Source organism: Acomys russatus, chromosome 6 (genome assembly GCF_903995435.1).
Source record: "Acomys russatus chromosome 6, mAcoRus1.1, whole genome shotgun sequence".
NCBI lineage: Eukaryota > Metazoa > Chordata > Mammalia > Rodentia > Muridae > Acomys > Acomys russatus.
This window is the reverse complement of record NC_067142.1, coordinates 26,927,208-26,940,228: the sequence shown is the minus strand read 5'-3', so window position 1 is coordinate 26,940,228 and position 13,021 is coordinate 26,927,208. Positions and strand designations below refer to the sequence as shown.

Here is a 13,021-nt window from a genome sequence, read left to right as displayed (position 1 = left end):
CATGTGTCTATTATAATGAAGGCGTATGTGTGTCCATGTGTCTGTATTATAATGAAGGCGTATGTGTGGCCATGTGTCTCTATATAATGAAGGCGTTGTGGCCATGTGTCTATATTATAATGAAGGCGTATGTGTGCCATGTGTATATTATAATGAAGGCGTATGTGTGTCCATGTGTCTGTATTATAATGAAGGCGTATGTGTGTCCATGTGTCTATATTATAATGAAGGCGTATGTGTGCCATGTGTCTATTATAATGAAGGCGTATGTGTGCCATGTTCTATATTATAATGAAGGCGTTGTGTCCATGTGTCTATATTATAATGAAGGCGTATGTGTGTCCATGTGTCTGTATTATAATGAAGGCGTATGTGTGTCATGTGTCTATATTATAATGAAGGCGTATTGTGTCCATGTGTCTATATTATATGAAGGCGTATGTGTGTCCATGTGTCTGTATTATAATGAAGCGTATGTGTGGCCATGTGTCTATTATAATGAAGGCGTGTGTGGCCATGTGTCTGTATTATAATGAAGGCGTATGTGTGTCCATGTGTCTATATTATAATGAAGGCGTATGTGTGCCATGTGTCTGTATTATAATGAGGCGTATGTGTGTCCATGTGTCTCTATTATAATGAAGGCGTATGTGTGTCCATGTGTCTATATATAATGAAGGCGTATGTGTGCCATGTGTCTGTATTATAATGAAGGCGTATGTGTGTCCATGTGTCTATATTATAATGAAGGCGTATGTGTGTCCATGTGTCTATTATAATGAAGGCGTATGTGTGTCCATGTGTCTGTATTATAATGAAGGCGTATGTGTGTCCATGGTATATTATAATGAAGGCGTATGTGTGCCATGTGTCTATTATTATAATGAAGGCGTATGTGTGGCCATGTGTCTGTATTTATAATGAGGCGTATGTGTGTCCATGTGTCTGTATTATCATGAAGGCGTATGTGTCCATGTGTCTATATAATGAAGGCGTATGTGTGCCATGTGTCTTATTTAATGAAGGCGTATGTGTGTCCCTGTGTCTATATTATAATGAAGGCGTATGTGTGGCCATGTGTCTGTCTTATTAATGAAGGCGTATGGTGTCCCATGTGTCATATTATAATGAAGGCGTATGTGTCCATGTGTCTATTATAATGAAGGCTGTGTGTCCATGTGTTTCTATTTATAATGAAGGCGTTGTGTCCCATGTGTCTGTATTATAATGAAGGCGTATGTGTGTCCATGTGTCTATTATAATGAAGGCGTATGTGTGTCCTGTGTCTATATTATAATCGGCGTATGTGTGTCCATGTGTCTATATTATAATGAAGGCGATGTGTGTCCATGTGTCTATATTATATGAAGGCGTATGTTGTGTCCATGTGTCTATATTATAATGAAGGCGTATGTGTGGCCATGTGTCTATATTATAATGGCGTTATGTGTGGCCATGTGTCTATATTATAATGAAGGCGTATGTGTGCCATGTGTCTATATTATAATGAAGGCGTATGTGTGGCCATGTTGTCTATATTATAATGAAGGCGTATGTGTGTCCATGTGTCTATATTATAATGAAGGCGTATGTGTGTCCATGTGTCTATATATATGAAGGCGTATTGTGTGTCCATGTGTCTATCTTATAATGAAGGCGTATGTGTCCATGTGTCTATATTATAATGAAGGCGTATGTGTGGCCATGTGTCTATATTATATGAAGGCGTATGTGTGTCCATGTGTCTGTATTATAATGAAGGCGTAGTGTGTGTCCATGTGTCTATTTATAATGAAGGCGTTGTGTGTCCATGTGTCTATTATAATGAAGGCGTATGTGTGTCCATGTCTATATTATAATGAAGGCGTATGTGTGTCCATGTGTCTATATTATATGAAGGCGTATGTGTGGGCCATGTGTCTGTATTATAATGAAGGCGTTATGTGTCCATGTGTCTATATTATAATGAAGGCGTATGTGTGTCCATGTGTCTATATTATAATGAAGGCGTATGTGGTCCATTGTGTCTGTATTATAATGAAGGCGTATGTGTTGTCCATGTGTCTAATTATAATGAAGGCGTATGTGTGTCCATGTGTCTATATTATATGAAGGCGTATGTGTGTCCATGTGTCTTATTTATAATGAAGGCGTATGTGTGTCCATGTGTCTATATTATAATGAAGGCGTATGTGTGTCCATGTGTCTATATTATAATGAAGGCGTATGTGTGCCATGTGTCTATTATAATGAAGGCGTATGTGTGTCCATGTGTCGTATATATAATGAAGGCGTATGTGTTCCATGTGTCTATATTATAATGAAGGCGTTGTGTTGCCATGTGTCTATATTATAATGAAGGCGTATGTGTGTCCATGTGTCTGTATTATAATGAAGGCGTATGTGTGTCCATGTGTCTGTATTATAATGAAGGCGTATGTGTGTCCATGTGTCTGTATTATAATGAAGGCGTATGTGTGTCCATGTGTCTGTATTAAATGAAGGCGTATGTGTGTCCATGTGTCTATATATAATGAAGGCGTATGTGTGGCCATGTGTCTGTATTATAATGAAGGCGTATGTGTGTCCATGTGTCTATATTATAATGAAGGCGTATGTGTGGCCATGTGTCTATATTATAATGAAGGCGTATGTGTGTCCATGTGTCTATATTATAATGAAGGCGTGTGTGGTCCATGTGTCTGTATTATAATGAAGGCGTATGTGTGTCCATGTGTCTATATATAATGAAGGCGTATGTGTCCATGTGTCTATATTATAATGAAGGCGTATGTGTGGTCCATGTGTCTATATATTGAAGGCTAGTGTGTCCATGTGTCTATATATAATGAAGGCGTATGTGTGGCCATGTGTCTATATTATATGAAGGCGTATGTGTGTCCATGTGTCTATATTATAATGAAGGCGTATGTGTGTCCATGTGTCTATATTATAATGAAGGCGTATGTGTGTCCATGTGTCTGTATTATAATGAAGGCGTATGTGTGTCCATGTGTCTATATTATAATGAAGGCGTATGTGTGTCCATGTGTCTATATTATAATGAAGGCGTTGTGTGTCCATGTGTCTGTATTATAATGAAGGCGTATGTGTGTCCATGTGTCTGTATTATAATGAAGGCGTATGTGTGGCCATGTGTCTATATTATAATGAAGGCGTATGTGTGGCCATGTGTCTATATTATAATGAAGGCGTTGTGTGGCCATGTGTCTATATTATAATGAAGGCGTATGTGTGTCCATGTGTCTATATTATAATGAAGGCGTATGTGTGGCCATGTGTCTGTATTATAATGAAGGCGTATGTGTGTCCATGTGTCTATATTATAATGAAGGCGTTGTGTGGCCATGTGTCTGTATTATAATGAAGGCGTATGTGTGTCCATGTGTCTATATTATAATGAAGGCGTATGTGTGTCCATGTGTCTATATTATAATGAAGGCGTATGTGTGGCCATGTGTCTGTATTATAATGAAGGCGTATGTTGTCCATGTGTCTATATTATAATGAAGGCGTTGTGTGGCCATGTGTCTGTATTATAATGAAGGCGTAGTGTGTCCATGTGTCTATATTATAATGAAGGCGTATGTGTGTCCATGTGTCATATTATAATGAAGGCGTATGTGTGTCCATGTGTCTATATTATAGTGAAGGCGTATGTGTGTCCATGTGTCTATATTAAATGAAGGCGTATGTGTGTCCATGTGTCTATATTATAATGAAGGCGTATGTGTGGCCATGTGTCGTATTATAATGAAGGCGTATGTGTGTCCTGTGTCTATATTATAATGAAGGCGTATGTGTGGCCATGTGTCTGTATTATAATGAAGGTAATGTGTGTCCATGTGTCTATATTATAATGAAGGCGTTGTGTGGCCATGTGTCTGTATTATAATGAAGGCGTATGTGTGTCCATGTGTCTATATTATAATGAAGGCGTTGTGTGGCCATGTGTCTGTATTATAATGAAGGCGTATGTGTGTCCATGTGTCTATATTATAATGAAGGCGTATGTGTGGCCATGTGTCTATATTATAATGAAGGCGTATGTGTGTCCATGTGTCTATATTATAGTGAAGGCGTATGTGGTCCATGTGTCTGTATATAATGAAGGCGTATGTGTGGCCATGTGTCTATATTATAATGAAGGCGTTGTGTGGGCCATGTCTGTATTATAATGAAGGCGTATGTGTGTCCATGTGTCTATATTATAATGAAGGCGTATGTGTGTCCATGTGTCTATATTAATATGAAGGCGTATGTTGTCCATGTGTCTATATTATAATGAAGGCGTATGTGTGGCCATGTGTCCTATATTATATGAAGGCGTATGTGTGTCCATGTGTCTGTATTATAATGAAGGCGTATGTGTGGCCATGTGTCTATATTATAATGAAGGCGTTGTGTGGCCATGTGTCTATATTATAATGAAGGCGTATGTGTGTCCATGTGTCTATATTATAATGAAGGCGTATGTGTGTCCATGTGTCTGTATTATAATGAAGGCGTAGTGTGGCCATGTGTCTATATTATAATGAAGGCGTATGTGTGTCCATGTGTCTATATTATAATGAAGGCGTATGTGTGGCCATGTGTCTATATTATAATGAAGGCGTTGTGTGGCCATGTGTCTATATTATAATGAAGGCGTATGTGTGGCCATGTGTCTGTATTATAATGAAGGCGTATGTGTGTCCATGTGTCTATATTATAATGAAGGCGTATGTGTGTCCATGTGTCTATATTATAGTGAAGGCGTATGTGTGTCCATGTGTCTGTATTATAATGAAGGCGTATGTGTGGCCATGTGTCTATATTATAATGAAGGCGTTGTGTGGCCATGTGTCTGTATTATAATGAAGGCGTATGTGGTCCATGTTCTATATTATAATGAAGGCGTATGTGTGTCCATGTGTCTGTATTAAATGAAGGCGTATGTGTGTCCATGTGTCATATTATAATGAAGGCGTATGTGTGTCCATGTGTCTATATTATAATGAAGGCGTATGTGTGGCCATGTGTCTGTATTATAATGAAGGCGTATGTGTGTCCATGTGTCTATATTATAATGAAGGCGTATGTGTGTCCATGTGTCTATATTATAATGAAGGCGTATGTGTGTCCATGTGTCTGTATTATAATGAAGGCGTATGTGTGTCCATGTGTCTATATTATAATGAAGGCGTATGTGTGTCCATGTGTCTATATTATAATGAAGGCGTATGTGTGGCCATGTGTCTGTATTATAATGAAGGCGTATGTGTGTCCATGTGTCTGTATTATAATGAAGGCGTATGTGTGTCCATGTGTCTATATTATAATGAAGGCGTATGTGTGGCCATGTGTCTGTATTATAATGAAGGCGTATGTGTGTCCATGTGTCTATATTATAATGAAGGCGTATGTGTGGCCATGTGTCTGTATTATAATGAAGGCGTATGTGTGTCCATGTGTCTATATTATAATGAAGGCGTATGTGTGTCCATGTGTCTATATTATAATGAAGGCGTATGTGTGGCCATGTGTCTATATTATAATGAAGGCGTTGTGTGGCCATGTGTCGGTATTATAATGAAGGCGTATGTGTCCATGTGTCTATATTATAATGAAGGCGTGTGTGTCCATGTGTCTGTATTATAATGAAGGCGTATGTGTGTCCATGTGTCTGTATTATAATGAAGGCGTATGTGTGTCCATGTGTCTATATTATAATGAAGGCGTATGTGTGTCCATGTGTCTATATTATAATGAAGGCGTATGTGTGTCCATGTGTCTATATTATAATGAAGGCGTATGTGTGGCCATGTGTCTATATTATAATGAAGGCGTTGTGTGGCCATGTGTCTATATTATAATGAAGGCGTATGTGTGGCCATGTGTCTATATTATAATGAAGGCGTATGTGTGTCCTGTGTCTGTATATAATGAAGGCGTATGTTGTGTCCATGTGTCTATATTATAATGAAGGCGTATGGTGTGTCCATGTGTCTATATTATAATGAAGGCGTATGTGTGTCCATGTGTCTATATATGAAGGCGTATTTGTATGTGTTCCATGTGTCTATAATAGTGAAGGCGTATGTGTGGCCATGTGTCTGTATTATAATGAAGGCGTATGTGTGGCATGTGTCTATATTATAATGAAGGCGTGTGTGGCCATGTGTCTGTATTATAATGAGGCGTATGTGTGTCCATGTGTCTATATTATAATGAAGCGTATGTGGTGTCCATGTGTCTATATTATAATGAAGGCGTATGTGTTCCATGTGTCTGTATTATAATGAAGGCGTATATGTGTCCATGTGTCTATATTTAATGAAGGCGTATGTGTGTCCATGTGTCTATATTATAATGAAGGCGTATGTGTGTGGCCATGTGTCTATTATAATGAAGGCGTATGTGTGTCCATGTGTCTATATTAAATGAAGGCGTATGTGTGTCCATGTGTCTATATTATAATGAAGGCGTATGTGTGTCATGTGTCTATATAAATGAGGCGTATGTGTGTCCATGTGTCTATATTATAATGAAGGCGTATGGATGTCCATGTGTCTATATTATAATGAAGGCGGTATGTGTGTCCATGTGTCTATATTATAATGAAGGCGTATGTGGTGTCCATGTTCTATATATAATGAAGGCGTATGTGTGTCCATGTGTCTGTATTATAAGAAGGTATGGTGGCCATGTGTCTATATTATAATGAAGGCGTATGTGTGTCCATGTGTCTGTATTATAATGAAGGCGTATGTGTGTCCATGTGTCTATAGTAAATGAAGGCGTATGGGTGGCCATGTGTCTGTATTATAATGAAGGCGTATGTGTGTCCATGTGTCTGTATTTATAATGAAGGCGTATGTGTGTCCATGTGTCGATATTATAAGAAGGCGTAGGTGTGGCCATGTGTCTGTATTATAATGAAGGCGTATGTGTGTCCATGTGTCTATATTATAATGAAGGCGTATGTGTGTCCATGTGGTATAGTAATGAAGGCGTAGTGTGTCCATGTGTCTATATTTAATGAAGGCGTTGTGTGGCCATGTGTCCTGTATATAAGAAGGCGTATGTGTGTCCATGTGTCTAATATTATAATGAAGGCGTATGTGTGGCCATGTGTCTATATTATAATGAAGGCGTATGTGGTCCAGGTCATATTATAATGAAGGCGTATGTGTGTCCATGTGTCTATATATAATGAAGGCGTATGTGTGTCCATGTGTCTAATTTATAATGAAGGCGTATGTGTGTCCAGTGTCTGTATTATAATGAAGGCGTATGTGTGTCCATGTGTCTATATAGATGAAGGCGTATGTGTGGCCATGTGTCTATATTATAGTGAAGGCGTATGTGGTCCATGTGTCTATATTATAATGAAGGCGTATGGTGTGTCCATGTTCTATATTATAATGAAGGCGTATGTGTGTCCATGTGTCTGTATTATAATGAAGGCGTATGTGTGTCCATGTGTCCTATATTATAATGAGGCGTATGTGTGTCCATGTGTCTATATAAATGAAGGCGTTGTGTGTCCATGTGTCTGTATTATAATGAAGGCGTGTGTGTCCATGTGTCTGTATTATAATGAAGGCGTATGTGTGGCCATGTGTCTATATTATAATGAAGGCGTATGTGGGTGGCCATGTGTCTATATTATAATGAAGGCGTTGTGTGGCCATGTGTCTATATTATAATGAAGGCGTATGTGTGTCCATGTGTCTATATTATAATGAAGGCGTATGGTGGCCATGTGTCTGTATTATAATGAAGGCGTATGTGGGTCCATGTGTCTATATTATAAATGAAGCGTTGTGTGGCCATGTGTCTGTATTATAATGAAGGCGTATGTGTGGCCATGTGTCTATATTATAATGAAGGCGTATGTGTGTCCATGTGTCTATATTATAATGAAGGCGTATGTGTGGCCATGTGTCTGTATTATAATGAAGGCGTATGTGTGTCCATGTGTCTATATTATAATGAAGGCGTTGTGTGGCCATGTGTCTGTATTATAATGAAGGCGTATGTGTGTCCATGTGTCTATATTATAATGAAGGCGTATGTGTGGTCCATGTGTCTATATTATAATGAAGGCGTATGTGTGGCCATGTGTCTGTATTATAATGAAGGCGTATGTGTGTCCATGTGTCTATATTATATGAAGGCGTATGTGTGGCCATGTGTCTGTATTATAATGAAGGCGTATGGTGTCCATGTGTCTATATTATAATGAAGGCGTATGTGTGGCCATGTGTCTGTATTATAATGAAGGCGTATGTGTGTCCATGTGTCTATATTATAATGAAGGCGTTGTGTGGCCATGTGTCTGTATTATAATGAAGGCGTATGTGTGTCCATGTGTCTATATTATAATGAAGGCGTATGTGTGGCCATGTGTCTGTATTATAATGAAGGCCGTATGTGTGTCCATGTGTCTATATTATAATGAAGGCGTATGTGTGGCCATGTGTCTGTATTAAATGAAGGCGTATGTGTGTCCATGTGTCGGTATTATAATGAAGGCGTGTGTGGCATGTCTGTATTATAATGAAGGCGTATGTTGTGTCCATGTGTCTGTATATAATGAAGGCGTATGTGTGTCCATGTGTCTGTTATAAATGAAGGCGTATTGTGTCCATGTGTCTATATTATAATGAAGGCGTATGTGTGGCCATGGTGTCTGTATTATAATGAAGGCGTATGTGTGTCCATGTGTCTATATTATAATGAAGGCGTTGTGTGGCCATGTGTCTGTATTATAATGAAGGCGTATGTGTGTCCATGTGTCTGTATTATAATGAAGGCGTATGTGTGGCCATGTGTCTATATTATAATGAAGGCGTATGTGTGGCCATGTGTCTGTATTATAATGAAGGCGTATGTGTGTCCATGTGTCTATATTATAATGAAGGCGTATGTGTGGCCATGTGTCTGTATTATAATGAAGGCGTATGTGTGTCCATGTGTCTATATTATAATGAAGGCGTATGTGTGGCCATGTGTCTGTATTATAATGAAGGCGTATGTGTGTCCATGTGTCTATATTATAATGAAGGCGTATGTGTGTCCATGTGTCTATATTATAGTGAAGGCGTATGTGTGTCCACGTGTCTATATTATAATGAAGGCGTATGTGTGGCCATGTGTCTATATAGGCCACAGACCCATCTACATCATCCCTCTATTGCCACAGCGTTCAGATTCTCAGTGATTCCACAGAGAAGACCCAGCCCTACAGCATGTATGCCTTCTTCTGATAGGTTAAAAATTTTAAATATGTTTTTAATTAAAAGATAATCACATCACTTAACCCCGCCACCAGGCCTTTCCCACTATGATGGACTGCACCCGCGAACTGTAAGCCCAAACTAGCTTTCTTTCCTTAAGTTGCATTTTGTCACAGCTGAGAGAAGAGACTGGCACACACAGCAAGGGGTGGACAACAACAGCTAACACAGTTACAGTGCCATAGTATAATAAAAGTGATTTGGTGAGTTGTTTTGAGTCTAGAGATTTCCATTGCGTATCATCAGGCATCTGTGGATCATGGGTAACTGAAAACCCTTGAAGCAAGACTGCAGGTGGGGCATGGTGAGGAAGTGGTCCAGAAAGCCCACTACTGCCTCTGCCAGAGCAGGCAGGAATGCTACAAACACAGACCGTGAGTCCAGCTGCTCTGCGTAGGGGAAAGCCAGGGGCTGGCATGATCTGTGAGGCCCTGCTCAGGATATGACACAGAGGCTGTTGGAAGTCTTCCATACACCTCAGGACCAGTGGATTCTGATGGGCTAATGACGTCGAAGTTTGAAAACCCAGACCAACGATGTTGGTTGAGAAAAGTCACTTTTCACCACAGTTCTCCAATTGGGCCCTTCATTCTAATGCTCTAACCTGATCCCTCATACTCCATCATGAAATAATCCTGGACAGCAGCACACTGAATAAGCTCATAATCCAACTGCTTTGTGTCTCAATCTCGGAGCCTTAGCGAGTTTTTACAATGACACCATTTTCAAGTTGAGGTTATTGCTAGAAGAAATTTCAGCTTAGAACAATGGTATTAACAAGACACGTACGAGCCAGGCATGGTGGCGCATGCCTTTAATTTCAGCCCTTAGGGAGGCAGAGGCAGACAGATCTCTATGAGTTTGAGGCCAGCATGGTCTACAAAGCGAGTCCAGGAGAGCCAAGGTTACATAAGAAACCCTGTCTTCAAAAAACCAAACAAAACCAAAAATAAAGACATGTACCACATACAACCTAGTGCTTAAAACACACCAAGAAGAGACTTGATACCCTATGAGCATATACAGGGGGAGGAAATCTCCCTTAGGAACAGTCATAGGGGAGGGGAATAAGGGGAAAATGGGAGGGAGGGAAGAATGGGAGGATACAAGGGATGGGATAACCATTGAGACGTAACAAGAATAAATTAATAAAAAATTAAAAAAAAACAAAAAACAAAACAAAACATACTGTGAACAGAATCGGTAAATCAACAAATGTATACATCAGGCACTCCTATTTTTTTTAAAATGACAAAACAGTCCTGGTTACTATAACAATGATAAGATGATAATCAGTCAGAAAATAATGAGTGTGGGTCAAACATATCACATGTATTCAACCAATGATTTCTTAATGGTAACAATGTTTTTAAAAAAAGCATGCAAGCTAGCCAGAAAAGTCTTTTTTTATATATACTAAAAAGTGCTAGATACTTGCGGAAGCTAACTGGGAAATAAAGGTTTTCTGAGGCAAGTGAAAATGGTCCAGTAGAAAAGGGGAGGGACTTGGGGCTAAAGCTCACTTTCCACGTCCCTGCCTGACACTTTCCTGTGACCATCACATGTATGCCATGTTATGCCCACACCCCCACATATAATAAATAAGTCAACAGTAGATAAATGTTATAAAGATATTTAAAGGTTGGGTGACTGGATAGGAAGTGAAAGTAATTTCACCTCAATAGACTTTTCCTGTGGAGGAGAAGGTTTATTGTAGACATGAGGAAAAGCACAGCCAGTGGCCGAGACATCTTGGAGTGTCTAGAATGAACATGACCAACAGACTGAGCCAGGCCATGTGTGGAGACAGGGGAGGAGGAGGAGAGGAGAGAGCCGGGAGACCAAGAGGCCCAAACGGTAAAGGGGTCAGTGTAGCCAAAATGGCTGGTTATATAGAGAAGAGCCGTCAGGGAAGGGCAAGCCCAGCCCAGTCCCTTGGCTAGAGACATTCAGGGAAGTGGGTCTGATATGTAAGCTAGGAGGACCCTGTACCAGGTATGGACTGAGGAATGCTGGGAGATCCCAGAGGCCAGCACCTACTTTGATATGTTAGTAGGCATCTCAACCATTTGTCCTGGGTTTGAGTCCTAACACCTTAGAGATGGAAGAAGCACATGTAGGCACACCTAGCATGTGTGAGGCCCCATCTCAAGGCAGAAAGGAAAGGAAAATGGGGTGGGAGAAGGCATGAAGGAGAGAGCGGCGGGGGGGCGGGGGGTGAAGGAATCAATAGACCCACAACCTAGTAGTATGCAACTCCTGGAAAAAGGGTGAAGTACCATCCACGATGCAAAACGACCCACAGCCTCAATGTGATCAGACCCTGATGGGACAACCAACCAACAGGGACATAGCAGCAGAGGGCCTGGGTATGGTGCCACAGGCAGAGAAGCCTCAGAAGTCAAAGGAGGACACACTGAAAGTAAGCAAAGCTGTAGAAGTTTTGGGTTTGCTCTTGGTACTGTCCCTCAGGTCTCCACATGAGAAGTCTTGTTAAACTCACTGGCACCCAAACCAGGCAGAACAGCCCGGCTGGTGGCTCAGTATTAGCATGGCAACTCATCATCGGGACAAAGGAGTTGCGAGGGGGGCAGAGGGCTCAGTTAATAGGGTGCTTGCCTAGGGTGCATGAAGCCCTGGGTTCCATACCAGTACCACAAACACTGGCTATGGTGGTGCACCTCTGCAACCTAGCACTTGGGGAATTCCAGATTATCTCTAACTACATAAAGAAGTTCAAGTTGAGGGGAGCCTGGCTATACGAGACCCTTCTCAAAAAATACAAAACATTATTTTTTTGGTTTTGTTTTGGTTTTTTTTTTTTTCGAGATAGGACTTCTCTTGGTTGATCCGGACTCTCTTTGTAGACCAGGCTGGCCTCAAACTCACAGAGATCTGCCTATCTCTGTCTCCCAAGTACTGGGATTAACGGCGTGTACCACCACGCCCAGCATGAGAAACAACAACAATGAAAAGTGTGTAAAGGTCAGCTGAAAAGAGCTCAGTGGGTGAAGAACAAACGTGAAGGTCTGATGTCTGCAATCCTAGACTGCTAGAGCAAGGTGGGAGGCAGAGACCAGAAGTTTCCCCGAGTCTGAGAGTCAGTGAACTTTGCTATCCACAGCAGAAAAACAACAGAGCCTCTTTCTCAAGTTAAAAGGTGAGAACTGACACTTGAAGCTGTTCTCAAACTGCCATGCACGCTCTGTAGTATGCTCATGTCCACAGGTATGCATGCACACATGCACACACACACACACACATACATACATACACATACACACATACACAAGCAGGCACCCCCCCATATCTCCCTACATACACACAGGCACAGGCACACACACACACACACACACACACACACACACACACACGAACACACACACGAACACACACACACAAGCACACACCCCCCCCATATCTCCCTACATACACACAGGCACAGGCATACACACACACACACGTGCACACACACACACACACAAGCAAGCACACACATACACACACACACACACACATGCAGATAGAACATAGAGAGAACACAGAACAGATAGGAGTTGAGTCTACTGAAGCCCTGCCAACCACGTGTTCCAAGAAGGACAGACACAGGACTTTGGGGCTTGGCAGCTCTTGCTCTTTCTCCTGAGTTCTGCAAGGTGGAGACCACGAGAGGTTCACCGTAAGCGTCCTCTCCACTGGCAGGAGAGAGGCAGGAA

The 13,021-nt window shown here is 40.9% G+C and overlaps 1 protein-coding gene and 1 non-coding gene across 2 annotated transcripts in view; both read right to left on the bottom strand.

The window, feature by feature from the left end:
- The window catches only part of Mgat5 (alpha-1,6-mannosylglycoprotein 6-beta-N-acetylglucosaminyltransferase), a 242,092-nt gene that overhangs the window by 109,984 nt on the left and 119,087 nt on the right, over nucleotides 1-13,021 (bottom strand). The gene's annotated exons all lie outside the window — the stretch shown is intronic.
- Nucleotides 11,769-11,876, bottom strand: LOC127191207 (small nucleolar RNA U6-53/MBII-28). Its single transcript, XR_007830831.1, has one exon. It is a non-coding gene; the product is annotated as a small nucleolar RNA U6-53/MBII-28 (small nucleolar RNA).